The sequence below is a fragment of the Tamandua tetradactyla genome, chromosome 11 (assembly GCF_023851605.1).
Source record: "Tamandua tetradactyla isolate mTamTet1 chromosome 11, mTamTet1.pri, whole genome shotgun sequence".
Classification (NCBI taxonomy): Eukaryota; Metazoa; Chordata; class Mammalia; order Pilosa; family Myrmecophagidae; genus Tamandua; species Tamandua tetradactyla.
In genome coordinates this window covers 63,400,299-63,419,491 of record NC_135337.1, presented here as the reverse complement: position 1 = coordinate 63,419,491, position 19,193 = coordinate 63,400,299, and the positions used below count along the sequence as shown (strand labels likewise).

Here is a 19,193-nt window from a genome sequence, read left to right as displayed (position 1 = left end):
TCATATATATTAATATATCAATAGGTAACTGAGTTATACATAATCTTTGTTTTCGTTTGGGATTTGACAATAAACTGGAATCTGATTAAATTCTAACTTCATTAATTGTCACATTTGTAAATATAAATGCATTTTGGGAAAAACATACTTTTGATTTTTCTTTAAAAATGTCTCATTTGTATAATTTTTTATAGATATTGAATCAGTGCAGCCAGTTTCTTGTTTAAATCTTGCATTTCATAGTAAAACAGTAGCGTGTATGTAGTGATTAAGAGCATGGACTTTGGACTGCCTGGCTTTAAGACCTTTTTGCTATTTATTAGCAGTATGCTCTTGTAGAAGTTACTTAGCCTTTCCAAGCCTTTATTTATTTATAACATAAGCATAATAATAGTACCTGCCTTATAGAGTTGTTGTGAGGATTAAATAGGTGATAGATGTACATGGATTAACAAAATACCTAGTAGAGAGCTACATTAGAAACTGGTGATAGATTTGTTTGTAATTACTCATTATTTGTTAAGATTGTAAGCCAAACCTTTCTGAACTTTGTTGCTTTTTTAGTTTGAGGTGAAGAAGTAGTTAGATTTTAGGAGTTTGGAGTTCGGAATTTATGCTAGCTTGAATATATCAGAGACTGATAATTGTCTTGGTGTTTTTTTTTGTTATGGATGTTGCATTTTATTTTAGCTAAGAGTAATAAAAAATGGTGATATGGTGGAAGGTATATCCTAGAATCCTAAAAGTACACTAAGAAATAATAACTAGTATTTGGATGAATTTATGTACTTTACAAAGTGGTTTCACTTATTTCTAATTTTGTTCTTAGAACAAATGTGTGAGGAACTGAGGGAAACAAATCACATATGTGGCAAATTCACCTCTTTTGACTCCAAATTCATGTCTCTCTTCACTGTTGTATGTATTAATAATTACTTAATAATCTCTCAACTTTTAAAGTATTTTATAATTTTTTAAATTTAAAAGTTGATTTTAAATTTAAAAGTTGGTAACGTGGGAAATTTTTTTTCGTATTTTATAGATGAGAAAAACTAAACAATTATACAGGCTTCTGCATGTTAAGGTCAGGCTCAGGCCAGGAAAGTCTAAGCCATTTGCCTATGTTCTTGGTTATACAGCCTCTTGCAGTAGATTAAACTAAGTCTGTCAGCTGTAGACAGCTTAACTTCTGTTTTACTTCATATCCCCAAACTTTTCCTCTTTTGAAAGTTTCAAACCTATAGAAGAGTTGAAAGAATACTTGTATATCCTTCACTTAGATTCACCAGTTGTTAATATTATGCCTCAGTTGCTCTCTCTGTCTCTTTTCTCTCATCATAACTTTTTTTTTTCTTAACCGTTTGAAAGTAAGGTGGAGACGTCATGACATTTATTACCTAAATACTTCATCACGCATCTGTTCTGGCCCAAACTGATTTCACGCAGAGCGTGGGCTGGGGCTGCTGTGAGATTGAAAATCATTCCAGGGACAGAAGCAGACATAGGTTTATTGGGACTTATGAACAGAAGGGGTTCTCTGGTGGCGGCTGTTCTGTATGTTCAGTGCTCCGCAAGGGACAGGGGAGTACAAGAGTATATGATTTTAGAACAGAGACATCCTATATGGTAAGAGGACATCATGTCTCTAGTATAATCATTAAAGGGGCCTAAAACTTGGTGTATTACTAAGATTGGTATTTAAGACTAAGGTACAGTCAGTGCCATTTTATGTCTGTGAGTACATTCCCTGCGTGCCCCCCCTGGAGTAATATAAGATTTTAGAACAAAGACATTCTATATAGTATGAGGACATCGAGTCTCTAGTATAATAATTAAAGGAGCCTAAAACGTGTTGTTTTACTAAGATTAGTGTTTAAGACTAAGACACAATCAATTGCCCTTTTACATCTGTGGTTACATTCTTCTCCCTCCAGGGAGAAAGTTTCCTTTCTTGACCTTTGTCCTTGGCTAAAGTGGGTTTGTTGTGGGCCATTTAGGAGGGGTCCAGGCCCTGGGCTGCCACAGCATCTCCTAAGACTAGGACATTCTTCTGCCTAATTATAATGCTATTGTCATATGCAAATAATTTATTCTTGAGATGATAATATTTAATGTACAGTCTATATTAAAACATTCGAATTTCCCCCAAAATCTGAGTAAAGCCTGTTATAGTTTTTTTTTTTTCTTTTTGAATGGTGAATCCAGGTATGAGTTGTGAATTTTATTTAGTTGTCATGTTTGTTTTCTTTTATCTAAAACAGTTGTTAATTTTTCTTTCTTGGTCTTTCATGAAATTGACATTTTTGAAGGCTCCAAGCCAATTGTTTTGTAGAATGCCCACAAAATTTGTCTGATGGTTTTCTCACAATTTAGTTTCAGGCTAATTAGTTTTTCATAACTACCTATAGATGATGTTATGAACTCATTTCATCACATCAGGAATAAGGTTTTTTTATTATTGGTTATGTTAAGATCTATCACTTAGTTTAGCCAGATTTCTCCATTCTAAAAGTACCTTTTACGATTTGTAATAAGTAATACATGGAGATGATAAAGTGAGACCAAAACCATATGGATGTCCTACTTTTCAATCTACGTATATTTTTATCCAGTGATTTTAGCGGTTGCTGAAGAACCTTATCTGAATCAGTCATTACATTGCTGGTTGCCAAATAGTGATTTTCTAATTCTGTCAGTCCTTCTACATATATGTACTGGCCATCTTTTCTGAAGAAGAGTTTTCCTTCTCTTCCCTTTTTGTTTTGGTATCATTATGTACCCAAGTATTCTTTTTTCAAAAATTTATCCAATGTGTTATAATCTGTTACCTTCATTCTTTTTCTGATGATTAAATTATCTCAAATTTGGTCAGTGGCAATCTCTTTAAGCTGTTTCCTATGTCTTTTTGATTATCCCCATTGGTATCTGAGCTCTTTTCTTTCTTTCTGGCACAATAAGATGTTCCAGGCCCTTCTTAATTTTACCTGTTTGGAATCAGGCTTTTCAATATGGAGTCCTATTTCATTTTAGTGGGGAATGGTACTTAGAAACCAAGATCTGGCCATTGGATATGCTTATTGCTACTGGAATGTGTCATTGCTTCTGAAGCCTGTTAAGTAGCTAGAGATAGGAATTAATATATAAATATATATTAAAATTAAGTTATATATACACATATACATATGTAAATGTATATGTAAGTAGTGTAAGTAGATACGTATATACACACACGCATGCATACATAACATGTATATCAATTTAAAGAAATCACGAGTTTATAGGATACCTTCAATTCAATTTCAACACTACAAAGTATGTCACAGTATAATAACCGTAACAAAAACCCCAATTTATATTTGTATGTGCCTTTTCCCTTAGGAATAATTCTTATTCAAATCAATAAATTTATTCATTAAATCTAGCCTACAACACATATAAAATAGTTTTAGAATTACTAGACCAATACTACTTCCAACAAATCTAGCAAGTAAAGAGTTCTTTTTGTCGTTTTATGTCTGTAGACTATATTCCACTAAAGGTATATAGTCAAAATAGTTGTTCAGAGGCTATTTCACTATTTTTTTCTGTGTGATTATGTTATCAGTTTAAAATATAGTTAGGTTCCTACTAAACTACTTTTTAATAGATTTTTTCTATAAAATCAGTATTTTGTGAAACTAAAGTAGACATAATTTGAAACTTTATCATAATATATAGTCATGGGGAATGCTAGAAGAGTTATATCAGATGGGAAATATGCTTTTTTTTTTTTAATTTTTATTTTAATATGGGCAGGCACTGGGAGCCGAAACCCAGTCTCTGGCTGCGCAGGCGAGAACTGTGCTGGTGAGCCACCATTGCACTGCCCTGGGAAATATGAATTTTTAAGTATTGTAAGGCTTTAAAATTTGTAGTTCTATTATCAATTTGATGTGATTATTTAAAATTTTAAATGATGAGAAACGTGACATCAAACAATTCCATTTGTAAGCCAAAACAATTGTGTTTGTGAGCATTTTAAACAATGCTTTTCTTAACATGATACAATTCAAGCATTTATCTTAACAATAGACACAATTGTTGAGGGTATGTTAATTTGTTCCTAAGTAATATGTCTAGTGTTTTCCTTTATTACACCCAGAATAGATTTATATTATTTATGTGTCCTTGTGCTTTGTAGTTGAAGAATGTCAGTTGTGTCTGTGTATTACCCTGAGATATTATTCGCATGTGGAAAAGAGAAAAATATTTCTCTTAATATTTATAATGCCTCATATCTCTATTGTAAAGCATAACCACATTCATTGTGTTATGGTTATTTATAAACGTCTTGCTTATAAGAATATAAGGTTAGGGGGGTACAAGGGTAGTTCAGTGGTAGAATTCTCGCCTGCCATGCCGGAGACCCGGCTTCGATTCCTCGTCCATGCAGTTTCCCAAAAACAAGCAAACAAGCAAAACAAACAAGGAACAAACAAAAATTCAACAAATGGTGCTGCAAAAATGGGATACTCACATGGAAAAATAATGAAATATGACCCCTCCAGACAGCATACAAAAAAAAAATTAAGATTAATAGCAGAAATTGGGTTTCATGGCTCTTTGTATCTCTCATCTCCCATAGTGCCTTTCAGGAGAAGCCACTTAAATACTTGATGAACAAATAAATGTGATTTTTTGTGTTTAAGTGACACAAAACTAATCTCAATAATATAGATACACTTTTTCCTTGGCAACAGTAATAAGCAGACTGAGACTTTGAAAAAATCTTATTCATATTTACTTATTACAAATCTCCAAATCACTTCCATTTTATGGAAGGAATCATCACCCTGCTTGATACCAGACCTGAAATCCCAGATTCACTTTAATCTCCTTTCCCAAATGTGGGCAAATAAATATTCTTGTATTTGTAGGAGAATGCTAGTTCTATACTTCAGGTTGTTGCTTGTATCTTCTCATTTCTAATCCCCTTACCACTACCCTGATCAATGCTGTCATTACCATTTATGTAACATTTTTTCTGACTAGTTAAAGGAATTGAGCATGTTTAATGTGTAAAAGAGAAGATTTGGAGCATGAGGACACATGATTAAATATCTCAAATGGAAAAGGGATTAGTTTCAGAAGGCACAGTTAGTGAAAATTAGAGGAGACAGATTTATGATTCCATATAACGGTCTTTCTAGCAAGTGTTGTTTAAAATGAACAGGTAGCATGGTAGTTATAAGTATACTCTAGAACAGTTATGTTAGTAGAGAATTAACAATTTAAAACTTTATCAGACTTAAACTTAGAATTGTATTTTCAGCTCAGTTCAACATTCATTAAGTACTGAACTCCTTGTTCTAGAAAGTGTTCAGTCAGATGCTGCTGGGATGTTGTAAAGGAAATCTTGCCACTATATGGATGGAAGAATTCCATTATTGATTATTAAGTTCAGACAAAGAGCAGATCAGGTTCTTGGATGGGGTGATAATTTTTCAATCTTTTAAATTTACATATTTTCCTTCATTATCTTCCCCTCACCTCCAGACTGTAGATTATGAGAGATTACTTATAGATTGCAGTATGGGAGAATGATGTGAATATAGAGAAAGATAAAGAACTAGTGCTTATATTAGTAGTTACTAGTTACTAAATGCTTTATAAGTTCCCTTTCAATCCTAAAATTCTGACATCCTTTAATTCTTGTAGGGTTAAGTATGTTTTGTGGATTAAGTGGTTTGACCCAGTATGTTACTTCTTCAGATTTAGACTGCATGTATAGCCGCTTCCTTCTCAGAAGGTTGCATTTTTTTTTTCACTAACTTTTTTATTGTATAGTATAACATATATACAAAGCAAAGAAATAAAAAAGCAATACTTTTCAAAGCACTCTTCAACAAGTAGTTACAGGACAGATCCCAGAGTTTGTCATGGGCTACCATATGATCCTCTCTGATTTTTCCTTCCAGCTGCTCCAGAATATAGGAGGCTAGAAGGCTTAAATATTTTTTATCCCCACAGTCGATTTTTTTTCTTTCTTTTTTTGTGAAAAATAACATATATACAAAAAAGCAATACATTTCAAAGCACAGCACCACAATTAGTTGTAGAACATATTCAGAGTTTGACATGGGTTACGAGTCCATAATTTTAGGCTTTTACCTCTAGCTGTTCTAAGATATTGAAGACTACAAGAGATATCACTTTAAGATTCAGCAGTCATATTTGTTTGTTAAATCTCATCTTCTCTGTATAACTCCACCATCACCTTTGATTTTTCTGTCCCTCTCTTTAGGGGTGTTTGGGCTATGGTCATTCTAAGTTTTTCACGTTGGAAGGGCCTGTCACTAATATGGGATAAGGAGATGGAACTATCTGATGTTCTGGAGAGGCTGGGCCCACTAGGTTTCAGGACTTACTTGGTCCAGGGACCCATCTGGATGTTGTAGGTTTCTGGAAATTTACACTAGTGCGTGCAGCCCTTGAGGAATCTGATATATTGCCCTAGGTGTTCTTTAGGATTGAGTGGAATGGTCTTGGTTGAGGTTTGGCAGGTTATGAGAGGTAGCAATGTCTAACTAAAGCTTGCATAAGAGCGACCTCCAGAGTAGCTTCTGGACTCTATTTGATCTCTCTCTGCCACTGATACTTTATTAGTTACATTTCTTTTCCCCCTTTTGGTCAGGATGGAATTGTTGATCCCACAGTGCCAGGGCCAGATTCATCCCTGGGAGTCATCTCCTATGTTACCAGGGAAACTATTACCCCTAGATGTCATGTTCCACATAAAGGGGAGAGCAATGATTTCACTTGCAGAGTTGTGCTTAGAGAGAGTGAGGCCACATCTGAGCAACAACAGAGGTTCTCTAGAGGTAACTCTTAGGCCTACCTATAGATTGGCTAAGCTTCTCTACAACCTACATAAGCCTCACAAGAGTAAGCCTCAAGATCAAAGGCATGGCCTATTGCTTTGGGTGTCCCTAAAGTTTGACACAGTATCAGGGGATTTCCTGATGGTAAAGTTTAATAGTTCATATATTTTCTCCCATCCGTCAAGGGACTTTGTGAATACTTTTTGATTATCTGCTTAATATACTCTAGGATGTGTCCAGGCAGTACATTAGGCCATAGAGGATTGAAGGACCTTTCTTATTCTGGACTCTCTCTGTTTCACTTGTTCAAATGAGCTCTACAGATAGGTTGAGTTAGAGTATGTGCTACAGAAAATTTTCAGAAGGTTGTATTGTAAAGTTTCAAGTACGAAGGCCCCAAACATTTACAGTTACCTTGGACTCATCAGAGGTTACCGAGGTCTTGACGTAATTAATTATGTCAAACTGTAATAATCTTTATCAAACTATAGTAAATATTATGCTTTTCCTAGAGATAAGATCAAAGAATGCTTGATACAGCCCATATATATAATTCTCATTGTGGTCCTCAAGCAGATGTTTGAGGTCATTTTAACTGCTTATATCTCATTAATGTTGGTTATGATGATGACTTTACACAGTCTGTGAACATATAATAGTGTTGTGTAAGTGGAGGTTTTTGCCTATAGGAACCTGATACAAGTCATTTGTGAGTGTAAATATATAATTCTGTTTGTTTAACACTTAGTTTTCTTCCATATATGTTTTACTTTTTTTGATTTAAGAAAAGAATGCTGAAGTAGTATATTTTATTTAAATTGCCAATATAAAGGAGCTGTGTATTGATTTAGTTTTTTTTTTAACTGGAAGATGTGATCCTGAGGTGCCCTAAGATTGTTTATAAGATGTATGGTTGAGGCAGAATTACCTTATTAGTATTTTTGCTGACAGTCCTTTATTCCTCTTTTCCTAGCCAGTTTTTGAATGTGCGTGTCCCACCTTTATTATGTTGCTGTTCCTTTTCTGAATCTTTTGTCCTCGTCTTTTACAGCTTTCTCCCTTGCCTAATCTTTAGTTCTGAAAGGAGAAAATCCACATAAATATTATCATTCTCTTCCCTTCTTCAATAGTTGCCACTTTTTTTTTTTTTTTTGATACATGTGTGAGGTCCTTAGGTGTTTTCTCAGGTGGGTTTACAAATGGAACGTTTTTAGAGTGCTTGTTCAGTGAGTAAAGATAGAAGATTGGCAGGTATAGGAAAAGAGAAGAAATAGAAATGGAAACAATAATCGATGTTTCTGTAAATAAAGAACTGAAATTGAGAGAAGAAATAAGAGAGCAGAGATAAGACAGCTCAAGGTTTTGACCTTCAAAATCAGACAGGGGATTGATACTTGTTACTAAAAATGCAAGCAGGGAGAAAAGGTTACAGTAAATGAAAAACTTAGGGCAGAACTCACAGTTCATTTTATTTAATGGTATAGCTAAAAGCACATAAAAAATACTAAATCAATATCTATATTTCATCTTGCTGCAGAATACCATTTGGGGAAGATGCCCAAGCATAAGCAAATCCCAGAAGTCTGCAGTGTTTTTATCTATTGTCTATGTGACTGAGATGTATGTATTCTGTGGAATTAATTCCTAAAGTTCTATCTGCCAAGAGCTTTTATTTGGCTTTAAATCCTAAGTGGATAAAATATTCTATGTATCGCTAGATGATAGGGACTGCTTTCACCTGTCCTTCAGGGATGTTGATTTGAGTATCCTTTTCATTTATCAGTTTATAATTTGTCAAATAGCTTAATGTGTGGTTATACTTAGAAAAGTAATTATTTAAAAATGACATCTAGGCCTTAATTGATGATTTTCATGTGAAATGGTGTAAACCACTTCGAAAGAATTCTACAGTTTTCATTCTGCTTCCCACATCATTAACAACGAAGTTAGGAATAAAGCTCATCTGGTAGGCATTATCTTTGCTGAGAAATAATAAATAGAATTTTCTCCTCTTTAATGATATTATGTTCTAATTAAAAATTATTTGTCAAAATGTGAACAATTAAAAGAAATATAGAGATGGCCAAAGTTATGACATGTGGTAGTGTGCATTAGTACAGAAAGCCTATTTGAATAAAGACAGTAATTTCTCTGAAGTTTAAAGTAGACCATATGTTCCTTCTAAAATTAATTTGGAAATTGTGAAGAATCTTATTTTTATGGTTTTCTCTTCTGAGGTTCTGATGATAGTACTAGAATAAACAAGAATTTTGGCATATCAGTTTAATCAGTGGGTCAGTCAAACTAGATATTTTAGGTGCTACGGGAGATTGAAATATAATGGATAACAGCTGAGTTATCCTTTCACTTTATGCTTTGTAGACTAACGAATTTTAATCCATTAGAATTTTTTTTTAATTGGGTAAGCTTTGGAAAAGGGCGTTTATGGGTGAGAATAGTTTAGAATTTTGCAGTGAGACTCTTACTCAAAGTTCATTGTGGTTTCTTCATTTGCATTTTCTGCTCATTTGCAGTTAAACTAAAGTACTGTTTGTCTTGCTTTTCCTTGTTTCATTTTGCACAAATATGAAGAAAATATTTAATTAATTTGTTCTTTCCCCCCCTTTTCAAATTTCAACACCCTTTAAAGAGAAACGGAAATGAATTAACAAGATATATCCTCTAAACTTTTATTTGTTTATTTTTGCCAAACCTGCTCTGGGGGATTAAATTGAGGAAGTTTTTCACATGACTGAACAGATGAATCTGATGTCTTTAAGAACCACAAAAATAGAATGCTTTATCTTAAAAAGGAAAAAAGCACTTTGTGTCAGCATTTTTATTTTGTCTGTTGGCTGTTTAGTAATTCTTTAATGGGATGTCTTCTCTGCAGATTTCTTAGTTGAGTAGTTCTGGTTGTATGGTTAGAGTTTAACATAACTTAAATATGGGTACATATTTAATTTTGTTTATTATACTTTTCATTAAAAATTTAATTTGGAATAATTTTATTATTTTTAAAGAGGCTCAATGTAAACAATTTAAATAATAAAGAAGTACAAAGAAGAAAGTAAAAATGGAGGTTTCATCTAGTGATATCCACTTTTAACATTGTGGACTTCTGGATATTTTTTTTTTTTTATGGGGGGTTGCATGGGCCAGAAATTGAACCTAGGTCTCCTGCATGACAAGGAGAACATTCTACCACTGAACTACCCGTGTACCCTAGATATTGTTTTTTGCATATTTATATGTAAGCATGTGGGCAGATGTATGTGTACATATAAATATATTCCTCATGTACATGCAGAAATCATGTTCACTTCTCTTTTTTTCATTCTCTGTCCTAGATATCTTTTATGGTGATAAATATAAGTCTATATCATCATAATTTATATATGTCATAATTTAGTCATTAACTGATATTTTTGAGTCTGCTATGTGCCAAATGTGCTAGGTGAGAGGACAAGATAAATTTGTAGTGAAAAAGATACATTTTCCACTTTCAAAGAGTTTACCTTTTGGTCTTTCCTACTGATTTATTAAATTCAGTTTACTTCAACAAATATTTATTGACTGTCTGCTGTGTGCAGATAAACAATCACAATAAAGTATGTGTGAGGCAGGGTCAAGTACAGAGTGCAGCCAGAGCATATAAAAGGGTTACCTACCTCAGATGTGGGATTTTAGGAAATGATTTCTTGAAGAACAGTGATGCATAACTGAGGCCTGAAAGACAGAAATTAGTCAGATGGTGAGTATGAGAGGAAAGAGGAATGTTACATGAGGAATGTTACTGTTTAAAGGTCTGGAGCCAAGAGAGCCTGATGCATTTGAGGGTTGAAAGCAATACAGTGGCTGAAGCAATTTGTGCTACATTTATTTTATTTTATTTTTTTTATTTTTGGCATGGGCAGGCTTTGGGAATTGAACTTGGGTGTCTGGCATGGCAGGCGAGAACTCTGCTACTGAGCCACCGTTGCACTGCCTGTGCTACATTTATTTTTAAGCAAGTGTTTCATATGTTGTGGGCAAAACTAAACCATGTCTTCATCTAACTGTCATGACATAACAGCAGAGAAATACATTGGTTTCCAACATTCCAGGCAGCACCAGATGTTGATCACATCTTTCAACACATACATCATTGAATGAATGATATAAACCTCAGTTTTAAGCCAGCAGGTATTGATGTTGCTATGCCTTAACTCTGTGCCCATTTCAGAAACAGGCAGTCAATACTTTGAAACAAGTAACTGAGAGGGAAGAAAAGAGAGCCCAGCATCATTTGATGAAAAACAATGTGTCAAAATATTTCCCTTTCACATATACACACAAAGAAGTATTTGAACATTTAGTAAAACAAAGCACCCATCCCAACAACTTCAGCTTGTCCCTTAACAAATATTTCAAAATACTGATAAATAATAGTGACTGCAAGTAGCATTCCAGTGCCAGATCCAGTGGTCTCCAGGAAGTCAGCCAACAACCAATGTACAAACCTCCAAACACAGCTGCTATGGGATATACCTGTTAAGTTCATGAACCATAAAGGCATCTCTGTGCATCCTAGTTACCATTTCTGTTCTTTATGCTATTAAATAGCTTTATCCATATCTTAAAAAATAATGCACATGACCCCAACATGTAGATGTTAGAAATAACTACATGGACAGGATCCTCAAAAATGGTATCTGTGGATTCAGGAGGAGAAAGATAATGACAAAGACCACCAACTGGTTAAGAATGAGCAGTTCTTTTCGCACTGACATTAACTCACTGTCCTAGTAAATTTACTAAGAAGTTGCCACTAAATTGAAAAGCATTTGGAAATAACATAGAGGTTTGACATTAAGGATGACTGAAGAATAATGAGAATGTTGGAGATATAGAAGAGCTTGATGGATGGTAGTTGCTTTACTGTCCTCAATACTGAGCCTAATTAATGGGCAAGTCCACATGAAATCCCTGAAAACATCTAACAACAAACTAAAAAACTGTAACAATGAGGTTCATGAGATTGGGTAAATTCTGGAGGTACGAAGTCTCCCTTAAAGCTTGGAATTTGTCTATCCTGCTGGCCAATAAATGAAACAGGATGATGACGTCCCCCTCAAACTCTGTACCTCTGTCCAGTGTTAATGGTAGTGAGACTAAAGGCCTTCCAGACAGTGGCTTCACAGATGATGGTGGCAGTAAGGAGGGAAATATCAGACCCCAAGCTGCGGCTCATATAACAGTGGCAAAATCAAACCAGCAACAAACTGCTGGAATATAATGAGGATGCAGATGCCAGTCCCCATTTCAGCAGGGCATATATTCCCATTTTGACATGCACAATGGCTGGCCCAGTGGTAATAATCGTACCAAAGAACTTCTGGGCCCCATTGAAGAGAGCTCCATCTTTGGGTGCATCTCCAACTTTAATACTTTTGGCTCTAGCTAACAATTGCATAATCAAACCAGATGTTACAGTTGGGGAGATAGCCAATTCCATTGAAGTTCCTCTGTTGCATGTAAGAGTAACTCATTTGGTAAAAAGGATCTTCAGAATTTGATGATGTGATTCCAGAAAGTATTATCAGAAAACATAGTAACAAGATGAGAGTTGTAGCAGTCCATAGAATCTTCTCTCTAAACTGGATTTTCCTTTCAGGTTTCTGAATTTCTGGTAAAGCTGCACATAAAGGTTTGATAACTTCTAAAAGTTTGAATCCCATAGTAGCAACCAGGGAGGCCCCGCAATCCGCAGCCTGGGCATTTCTTCTGTGGGGTCCCTCTTCTTGAATCTGGGTGCTGCCTCCCTGTGCATTCCAGCCTGCTCTCCAGTGAAACTTTTAAAAATACAGATTGCTTGTTTTAATTGTTTTATATCCATGAGATCATACAATAATTGTAGTTTTGTTTCTGGCTTATTTCACTCAACATGATATCTTCAAGGTTCATCCATGAACCTCAGAAGAGGTCCTTAGAAGGTCCATGAATGTATCAGAACTTCATTCTTTTTTTGGGGGAGAGGTGCATGACCTGGAAATCGAACCCAGGTCTCCCACATGTCAGGCAAGCATTCTATCACTGAACCACCTGTGTACCTTATTGTTCCTTTTTTAAGGATGACTAATTCTCCATTGTCTGTATGAACCACATTTTGTTTACCCATTCATCATATTTAGGACGATGGAAATATTTTTTAATGGATAGTGGTGATGGTAGCATAACATTGTAAATGTAATCAGCAATACTGAAATATATATCTGAATGCAGTCAAAAGGGGAAGAGTTAGATTGTATATATGGTAACAGAATAAAAAATTAAAAAAAAAATCCATGGAGCTACACTACACAGTGAACTCTAAGTTAAACCATGGACTATGGTTAATAGTACAATTGTAAAAATTTGCTTTCATCAATTGTAACAAATATTCCACACTAATGTAAGGTGTTAATACCAGGGTGGTATATGGGAATCCTGCATTTTATGTGTGATTGTTTTGTAAACCACAATTTCTCTAATAAAGAAAAAAAATACAGATTGTTGAATCCCACCTATGTCTCTGATGGTCAGACTTCCTCAAGTGATTTTGGTGATCAGTCAGATTTGGTAAATATTTATGTAAAATTTTTTCTTCAGTCTTGCTAATTTCATTTCCTGTAATGATGAAATCCCTTTAATATACATTTCTTTCATTTAGTAAGGTTATAAATATTTTCATGTATTCATTGAACATTTATTTTCTCTTTTGAATTGTCTCTCCTTTTCCATTTGGGTTTTTTCCTTCCTTACTGGTTTTTAAGAGCTCTTCATATATTAGGGATAATAACACTTTGTCTACTTAATATGTGCCAAGATTTTTTGCCGTTTAATGAATTGTAACTCAAACTTGTTAATGCTCTTTTTCTTGTACAAAAGTTTTCATTTATTTTATTTTTAAAAAATTTTTATTAATGAAACCAATCAGCATACAAAATAAACATTCTTTTTTTATCACAGAGTTGTATATTCATGATCATTTCTTAGAACATTTGCATCAATTCAGAAAAGAAAAAAAAGAGAACAGAAAAAGATTTCACACATACCATACCCCTTCCCCCTTCATTGGTCACTACAATCTACTAAATTTATTTTAACATTTGTTTCCCCTTTTATTTATTTTTAATCCATATGTTTTACTCATCTGTCCATAAGGTAGATAAGAAAAGCATCGGACACAGGGTTTTCACAATCACACATTCACATTGCAAAAGCTATATAATTATACAGTCATCTTCAGGAAACATGGCTACTGGAACACAGCTCCACATTTCCAGGCGCTTCCCTCTAGCCTCTCTGTTAACGCCTTAACTAAAAAGGTGATACTGTTTAATGCATAAGAATAACCTCCAGGATGACCTCTTGACTCTGGAATCTCTCAGCCACTGACATTTTATTTTGTCTCATTCCTCTCTTCTCCCTTTTGATCAAGAAGGTTTTCTCAATCCCTTGGTGCTGATTCCCAGCTCATTCTAGGATTTCTGTCCCAGGTTGCCAGGAAGGTTCACACCCCTGGGAGTCATGTCTCATGTAGAGAAGGGGAGGGCAGTGAGTTTGCTTGTCATGTTGGTTGAGAGAGAGGCCACATCTGAGCAACAAAAGAAATTCTCGTGGGGGTGACTCTTAGGCCCAATTTTAAGCAGGCTTAGCCTATCCTTTGTGGGGTTAAGTTTCATATGAACAAACCCTGAGAGTGGGGGCTCAACCTGTTGCTTTGGTTGTCCTCATTGCTTGTGAGAATGTCAAAAATTCTCCACTTGGAAAAGTTTTCATTTTTATGTAATCATATTTTCCTCTTTGATTTCTGATTTTGTATCAGGCTTACAAAGTCTTTTCCACCCCAAGATTGGTTAAGAACTTTTATCTGTGTTTCCTTGCAGTATGCATATGGTGTGTTTGTATGTGTGCGTTTAAATCTTTGATTTGTCTCGAATTCATAATGTGTGAGATAATGAGCTTTATTTTTTTAACTGGCTAGTCATCTTTTCCCACTGATGTGAAATATTTCTCACATCAGATACTAAATTTTCAAATATGCTGTGGTTTATTTCTGTACTCCCTGTTAGGTTTTATTTAGTGTCATCTGATGCCAGTAAGAAAGATACATTTAAATAGTATTAAACTTTAATCACTGTGGTTTTATAATGTGTTTCAATAGGCAGTAGGGCAAATTCCTACCTCATTTGGAATTTTTGGTTATTCTTTTTTAAAATTTTCAGTTTTATAATACTTTCCAACATAGTTTACAGGATCATTTTTTAAAACTCTTCTCTGGTTGCTCTAAACTTAAGATTTTTAGAAACCGATGTTTAAATTTTTGTTATAAGTGGGTTTCAGTCTTTATAGAAGATTGGAATTCAATTTTAGTTATATGAAAATTAGCTATACTGAATTATTAAGTTAGCAACAGCCCATCTTTAGTTTGATCTTAATGATAACTTTAGTGTTCTCATCTACTCTATAATAATGACAGTAAACGCATTTTAGAAAGTCAAGGGTGTGTTCCAAAAACATTTGAAATGTCTCAAGTTTGGGGGTAAAGTTACTCTGAGTAGATTAAGTGGCAGGAGTTTCAACTAAAAATAACATAAAGGAGTTGTTCAACAATTGATTCTGCTCTAAGTTTCTTGAGGTCAAGATATTTGTCTCATTAATTTCTGTATCTGCTACAGCATCTTAATCATTTATTTAGGAGTAACTATCTAAGGTACAAACTTTTCACATGCAAAATATCTAATTGCACACTGTCTTCATTTCTCCCCTACCCACTTTTAGGACATCTCGGCGTCCATCCCTTGCTGAGGACTATGCAGAGTGTCACCTGGTGGCTGGTGCTGGGAACTGTCTGAACCAAAGTGTTCCCTGTGACCTACTTTCTTTCTGACTTAAGAAAATACATGTATGTATGGTCTTGTTTAAAGAATTTTGAATTTAGAAGATTTAAGGTTTGTGGTTTTCCAAAAAGAAACTTTTTTTTTCAAGGTTTTATTTTATTTTATTTTTCTGGAAATGAAAAAAAAATTTGCATACGTTTAAACGTCATTCCTCCCCTCTTGAAAACATGGTGCCTGGGTTTTTAACTTTGAATTTTATTCCACCACATTTTAAGCTGGATGACCAGGACACTGTTTTCAGATGACATATCCCAAGATTCTCCGGGATTTAGTCAGCTGATGTAGACACCTTTGGTGGGACATTTGAAACCGAGCAGCTTAATGCTGACTTCAGCTGCTGCTTTGCCTTCATTTGCTCTCAACTTCAGGGCCAGGAAAGATTAATGTTTTCCAAGGAGCTGGTGTTTCTCAAGTCTCATTAATTGTGAGTGGGGTCTCTTTCCTCTCTAGCCTAAGTCTTCCCCTCACTCACTACACTTTCATCCTCCTTGGCCATTTCTCGGTTCCTTTTTTTGACCTTAGGGGACTTGTTATGTATTCTCCTCTCTGCCTAGAATGCTCATCCCCCAGCTTTCTTGAAAACAAAACAAAACAATACCCCAGCTTTATTGAGGTATAACATACAATAAATTGCTCATGTTTTAAGATGGTGAATCCTGACATATGTATATATCCCTAAAACCATCACCACAATCAAGATAATGAACATGTAGTGACCCCAAGAAGTTTTCTCATGTCCCATTGTCATCCTTCCCCATTGCCCCCACTGCCACCCAATCCCAAAAAACCACCAATCTGTTTTTTCTTTTTTGTAGTTTCTTTTAATTTTTTTTAAACATAACAACATACAAACATGAACATTCTTATCATATGATCATTCCATTCTTGGTATGTAATCAATAACTCACAATACCATAACATAGTTGTATATTCATCACCATGATCACTTCTTAGAACATTTGCATCAATCCAGAAAAAGAAATAAAAAGAAAAAAAAAATTCATACATACTATACCCCCTTCCCCACCCCCTAACCAATCACCACATTTCAATCTACTAAATTTAACATTTGTTCCCCCTATTATTTATTTATTTTTAACCCATATGTTTTACTCATCTGTCCATAAGGTAGATAAAGGGAGCATCAGACACATGGTTTTCAGAATCACACAATCACATTGCGAAAGCTATATCATTATACAGTCATCTTCAAGAAACATGGCTAGTGGAACACAGCTCTACATTTTCAGGCACTTCCCTCCAGCCTCTCCATTACACCTTGACTAACAAGGTGATATCTATTTAATGCATAAGAATAACCTACAGGATAACTTCTCGTGTTTGGAAATTGACACTTTCTTTTGTCTCATTTCTCTCTTCCCCCTTTTTGGTTGAGAAGGTTTTCTCAATCCCTTGGTGCTGACTCCCAGCTCATTCTGAGATTTCTGTCCCATGTTGCCAGGAAGGTCCACACCCCTGGGAGTCATGTCCCACATAGAGTGGGGGAGGGCAGTGAGTTTGTTTGTCATGTTGGCTGAGAGAGGCCACATCTGAGCAACAAAAGAGGTTTTCTGGGGTGACTTTAAGGCCTAATTTTAAGTAGGCTTAGCCTATCCTTTGAGGTATTAAGTTTCATATGAACAAACCCCAAGATTGAGGGCTCGGCCTATTGCTTTGGTTGTCCCCAGTGTTTGTGAGAATATCAGGAATTCTCCATATGGGGAAGTTGAATTTTCCCCCTTTCTTGCCATTCTCTCAAGGGGACTTTGCAAATACTTTTTTATTCACTGTTCAAATCCTTCTGGGATTTATTAAAGCATCACTCTGGACAAACCTACTAAATCTCATGCCCTACTCAAGATTCCAAAGTACTGTGGTGTTCAATTAAGCTGTCCACATAAATTATATTAGGAAATGCACTAGTCAAAATATACATTTTGTATCAAATAAACATTTTTTGCCTTAGTGTCACACATAAAGTTTTTTTTTTTTTTTTTTTTTTTTTATTAACGGAAAGAAAAAAAAGAAATTAACACAACATTTAGAAATCATACCATTCTACATATGCACTCAGTAATTCTTAACATCATCACATAGATGCATGATCATTGTTTCTTAGTACATTTGCATCAGTTTAGAGGAACTAGCAACACAACAAAAAAAGATATAAAATGTTAATATAAAGAAAAGAAATAAAAGTAGTAGTAATAGTAAAAAACAACAACAACAAACAAACCAACAAGCAAACAAAAACAAAAAAAAACCCTATAGCTCAGATGCAGCTTCATTCAGTATTTTAACATGATTACTTTACAATTAGGTATTATTGTGCTGTCCATTTTTGAGTTTTTGTATCTAGTCCTGTTGCACAATCTGTATCCCTTCAGCTTCAATTACCCATTGTCTTACCCTGTTTCTAACTCCTGCTGAACTCTGTTACCAATGACATATTTCAAGTTTATTCTCGAATGTCCGTTCACAACAGTGGGACCATACAGTATTTGTCCTTTAGTTTTTGGCTGGATTCACTCAGCATAATATTCTCTAGGTCCATCCATGTTATTACATGGTTCACAAGTTTATCTTGTCTTAAAGCTGCATAATATTCCATCGTATGTATATACCACAGTTTGTTTAGCCACTCTTCTGTTGATGGAGATTTTGGCTGTTTCCATCTCTTTGCAATTGTAAATAACGCTGCTATAAACATTGGTGTGCAAATGTCCGTTTGTGTCTTTGCCCTTAAGTCCTTTGAGTAGATACCTAGCAATGGTATTGCTGGGTCGTATGGCAATTCTATATTCAGCTTTTTGAGGAACCGCCAAACTGCCTTCCACAGTGGTTGCACCCTTTGACATTCCCACCAACAGTGAATAAGTGTGCCTCTTTCTCCGCATCCTCTCCAGCACTTGTCATTTTCTGTTTTGTTGATAATGGCCATTCTGGTGGGTGTGAGATGATATCTCATTGTGGTTTTGATTTGCATTTCTCTAATGGCCAGGGACATTGAGCATCTCTTCATGTGCCTCTTGGCCATCCGTATTTCTTCTTCTGGTAGGTGTCTGTTTAAGTCTTTTTCCCATTTTGTAATTGGGTTGGCTGTCTTTTTGTTGTTGAGATGAACAATCTCTTTATAAATTCTGGATACTAGACCCTTATCTGATATGTCATTTCCAAATATTGTCTCCCATTGTGTAGGCTGTCTTTCTACTTTCTTGATGAAGTTCTCTGATGCACAAAAGTGTTTAATTTTGAGAAGCTCCCATTCATTTATTTCCTTCTTCAGTGTTCTTGCTTTAGGTTTAAGGTCCATAAAACCACCTCCAGTTGTAAGATCCATAAGATATCTCCCAACATTTTCCTCTAACTGTTTTATGGTCTTAGACCTAATGTTTAGATCTTTGATCCA

The 19,193-nt window shown here is 34.9% G+C and overlaps 1 protein-coding gene and 1 pseudogene across 7 annotated transcripts in view; one reads left to right on the top strand and one right to left on the bottom strand.

Moving 5' to 3' along the window:
• ATG4C (autophagy related 4C cysteine peptidase) overlaps positions 1-19,193 on the top strand; it is a 137,375-nt gene that overhangs the window by 3,903 nt on the left and 114,279 nt on the right. For all 7 annotated transcript variants that reach the window (XR_013159443.1, XM_077120752.1, XM_077120753.1 and 4 more), the window contains exon 2: positions 15,666-15,789. The gene's annotated coding sequence lies outside the window, so the exon portion shown is untranslated. The remainder of the gene's footprint in view (positions 1-15,665; positions 15,790-19,193) is intronic.
• On the bottom strand, positions 11,215-12,583 carry LOC143650214 (protein transport protein Sec61 subunit alpha pseudogene; annotated as a pseudogene).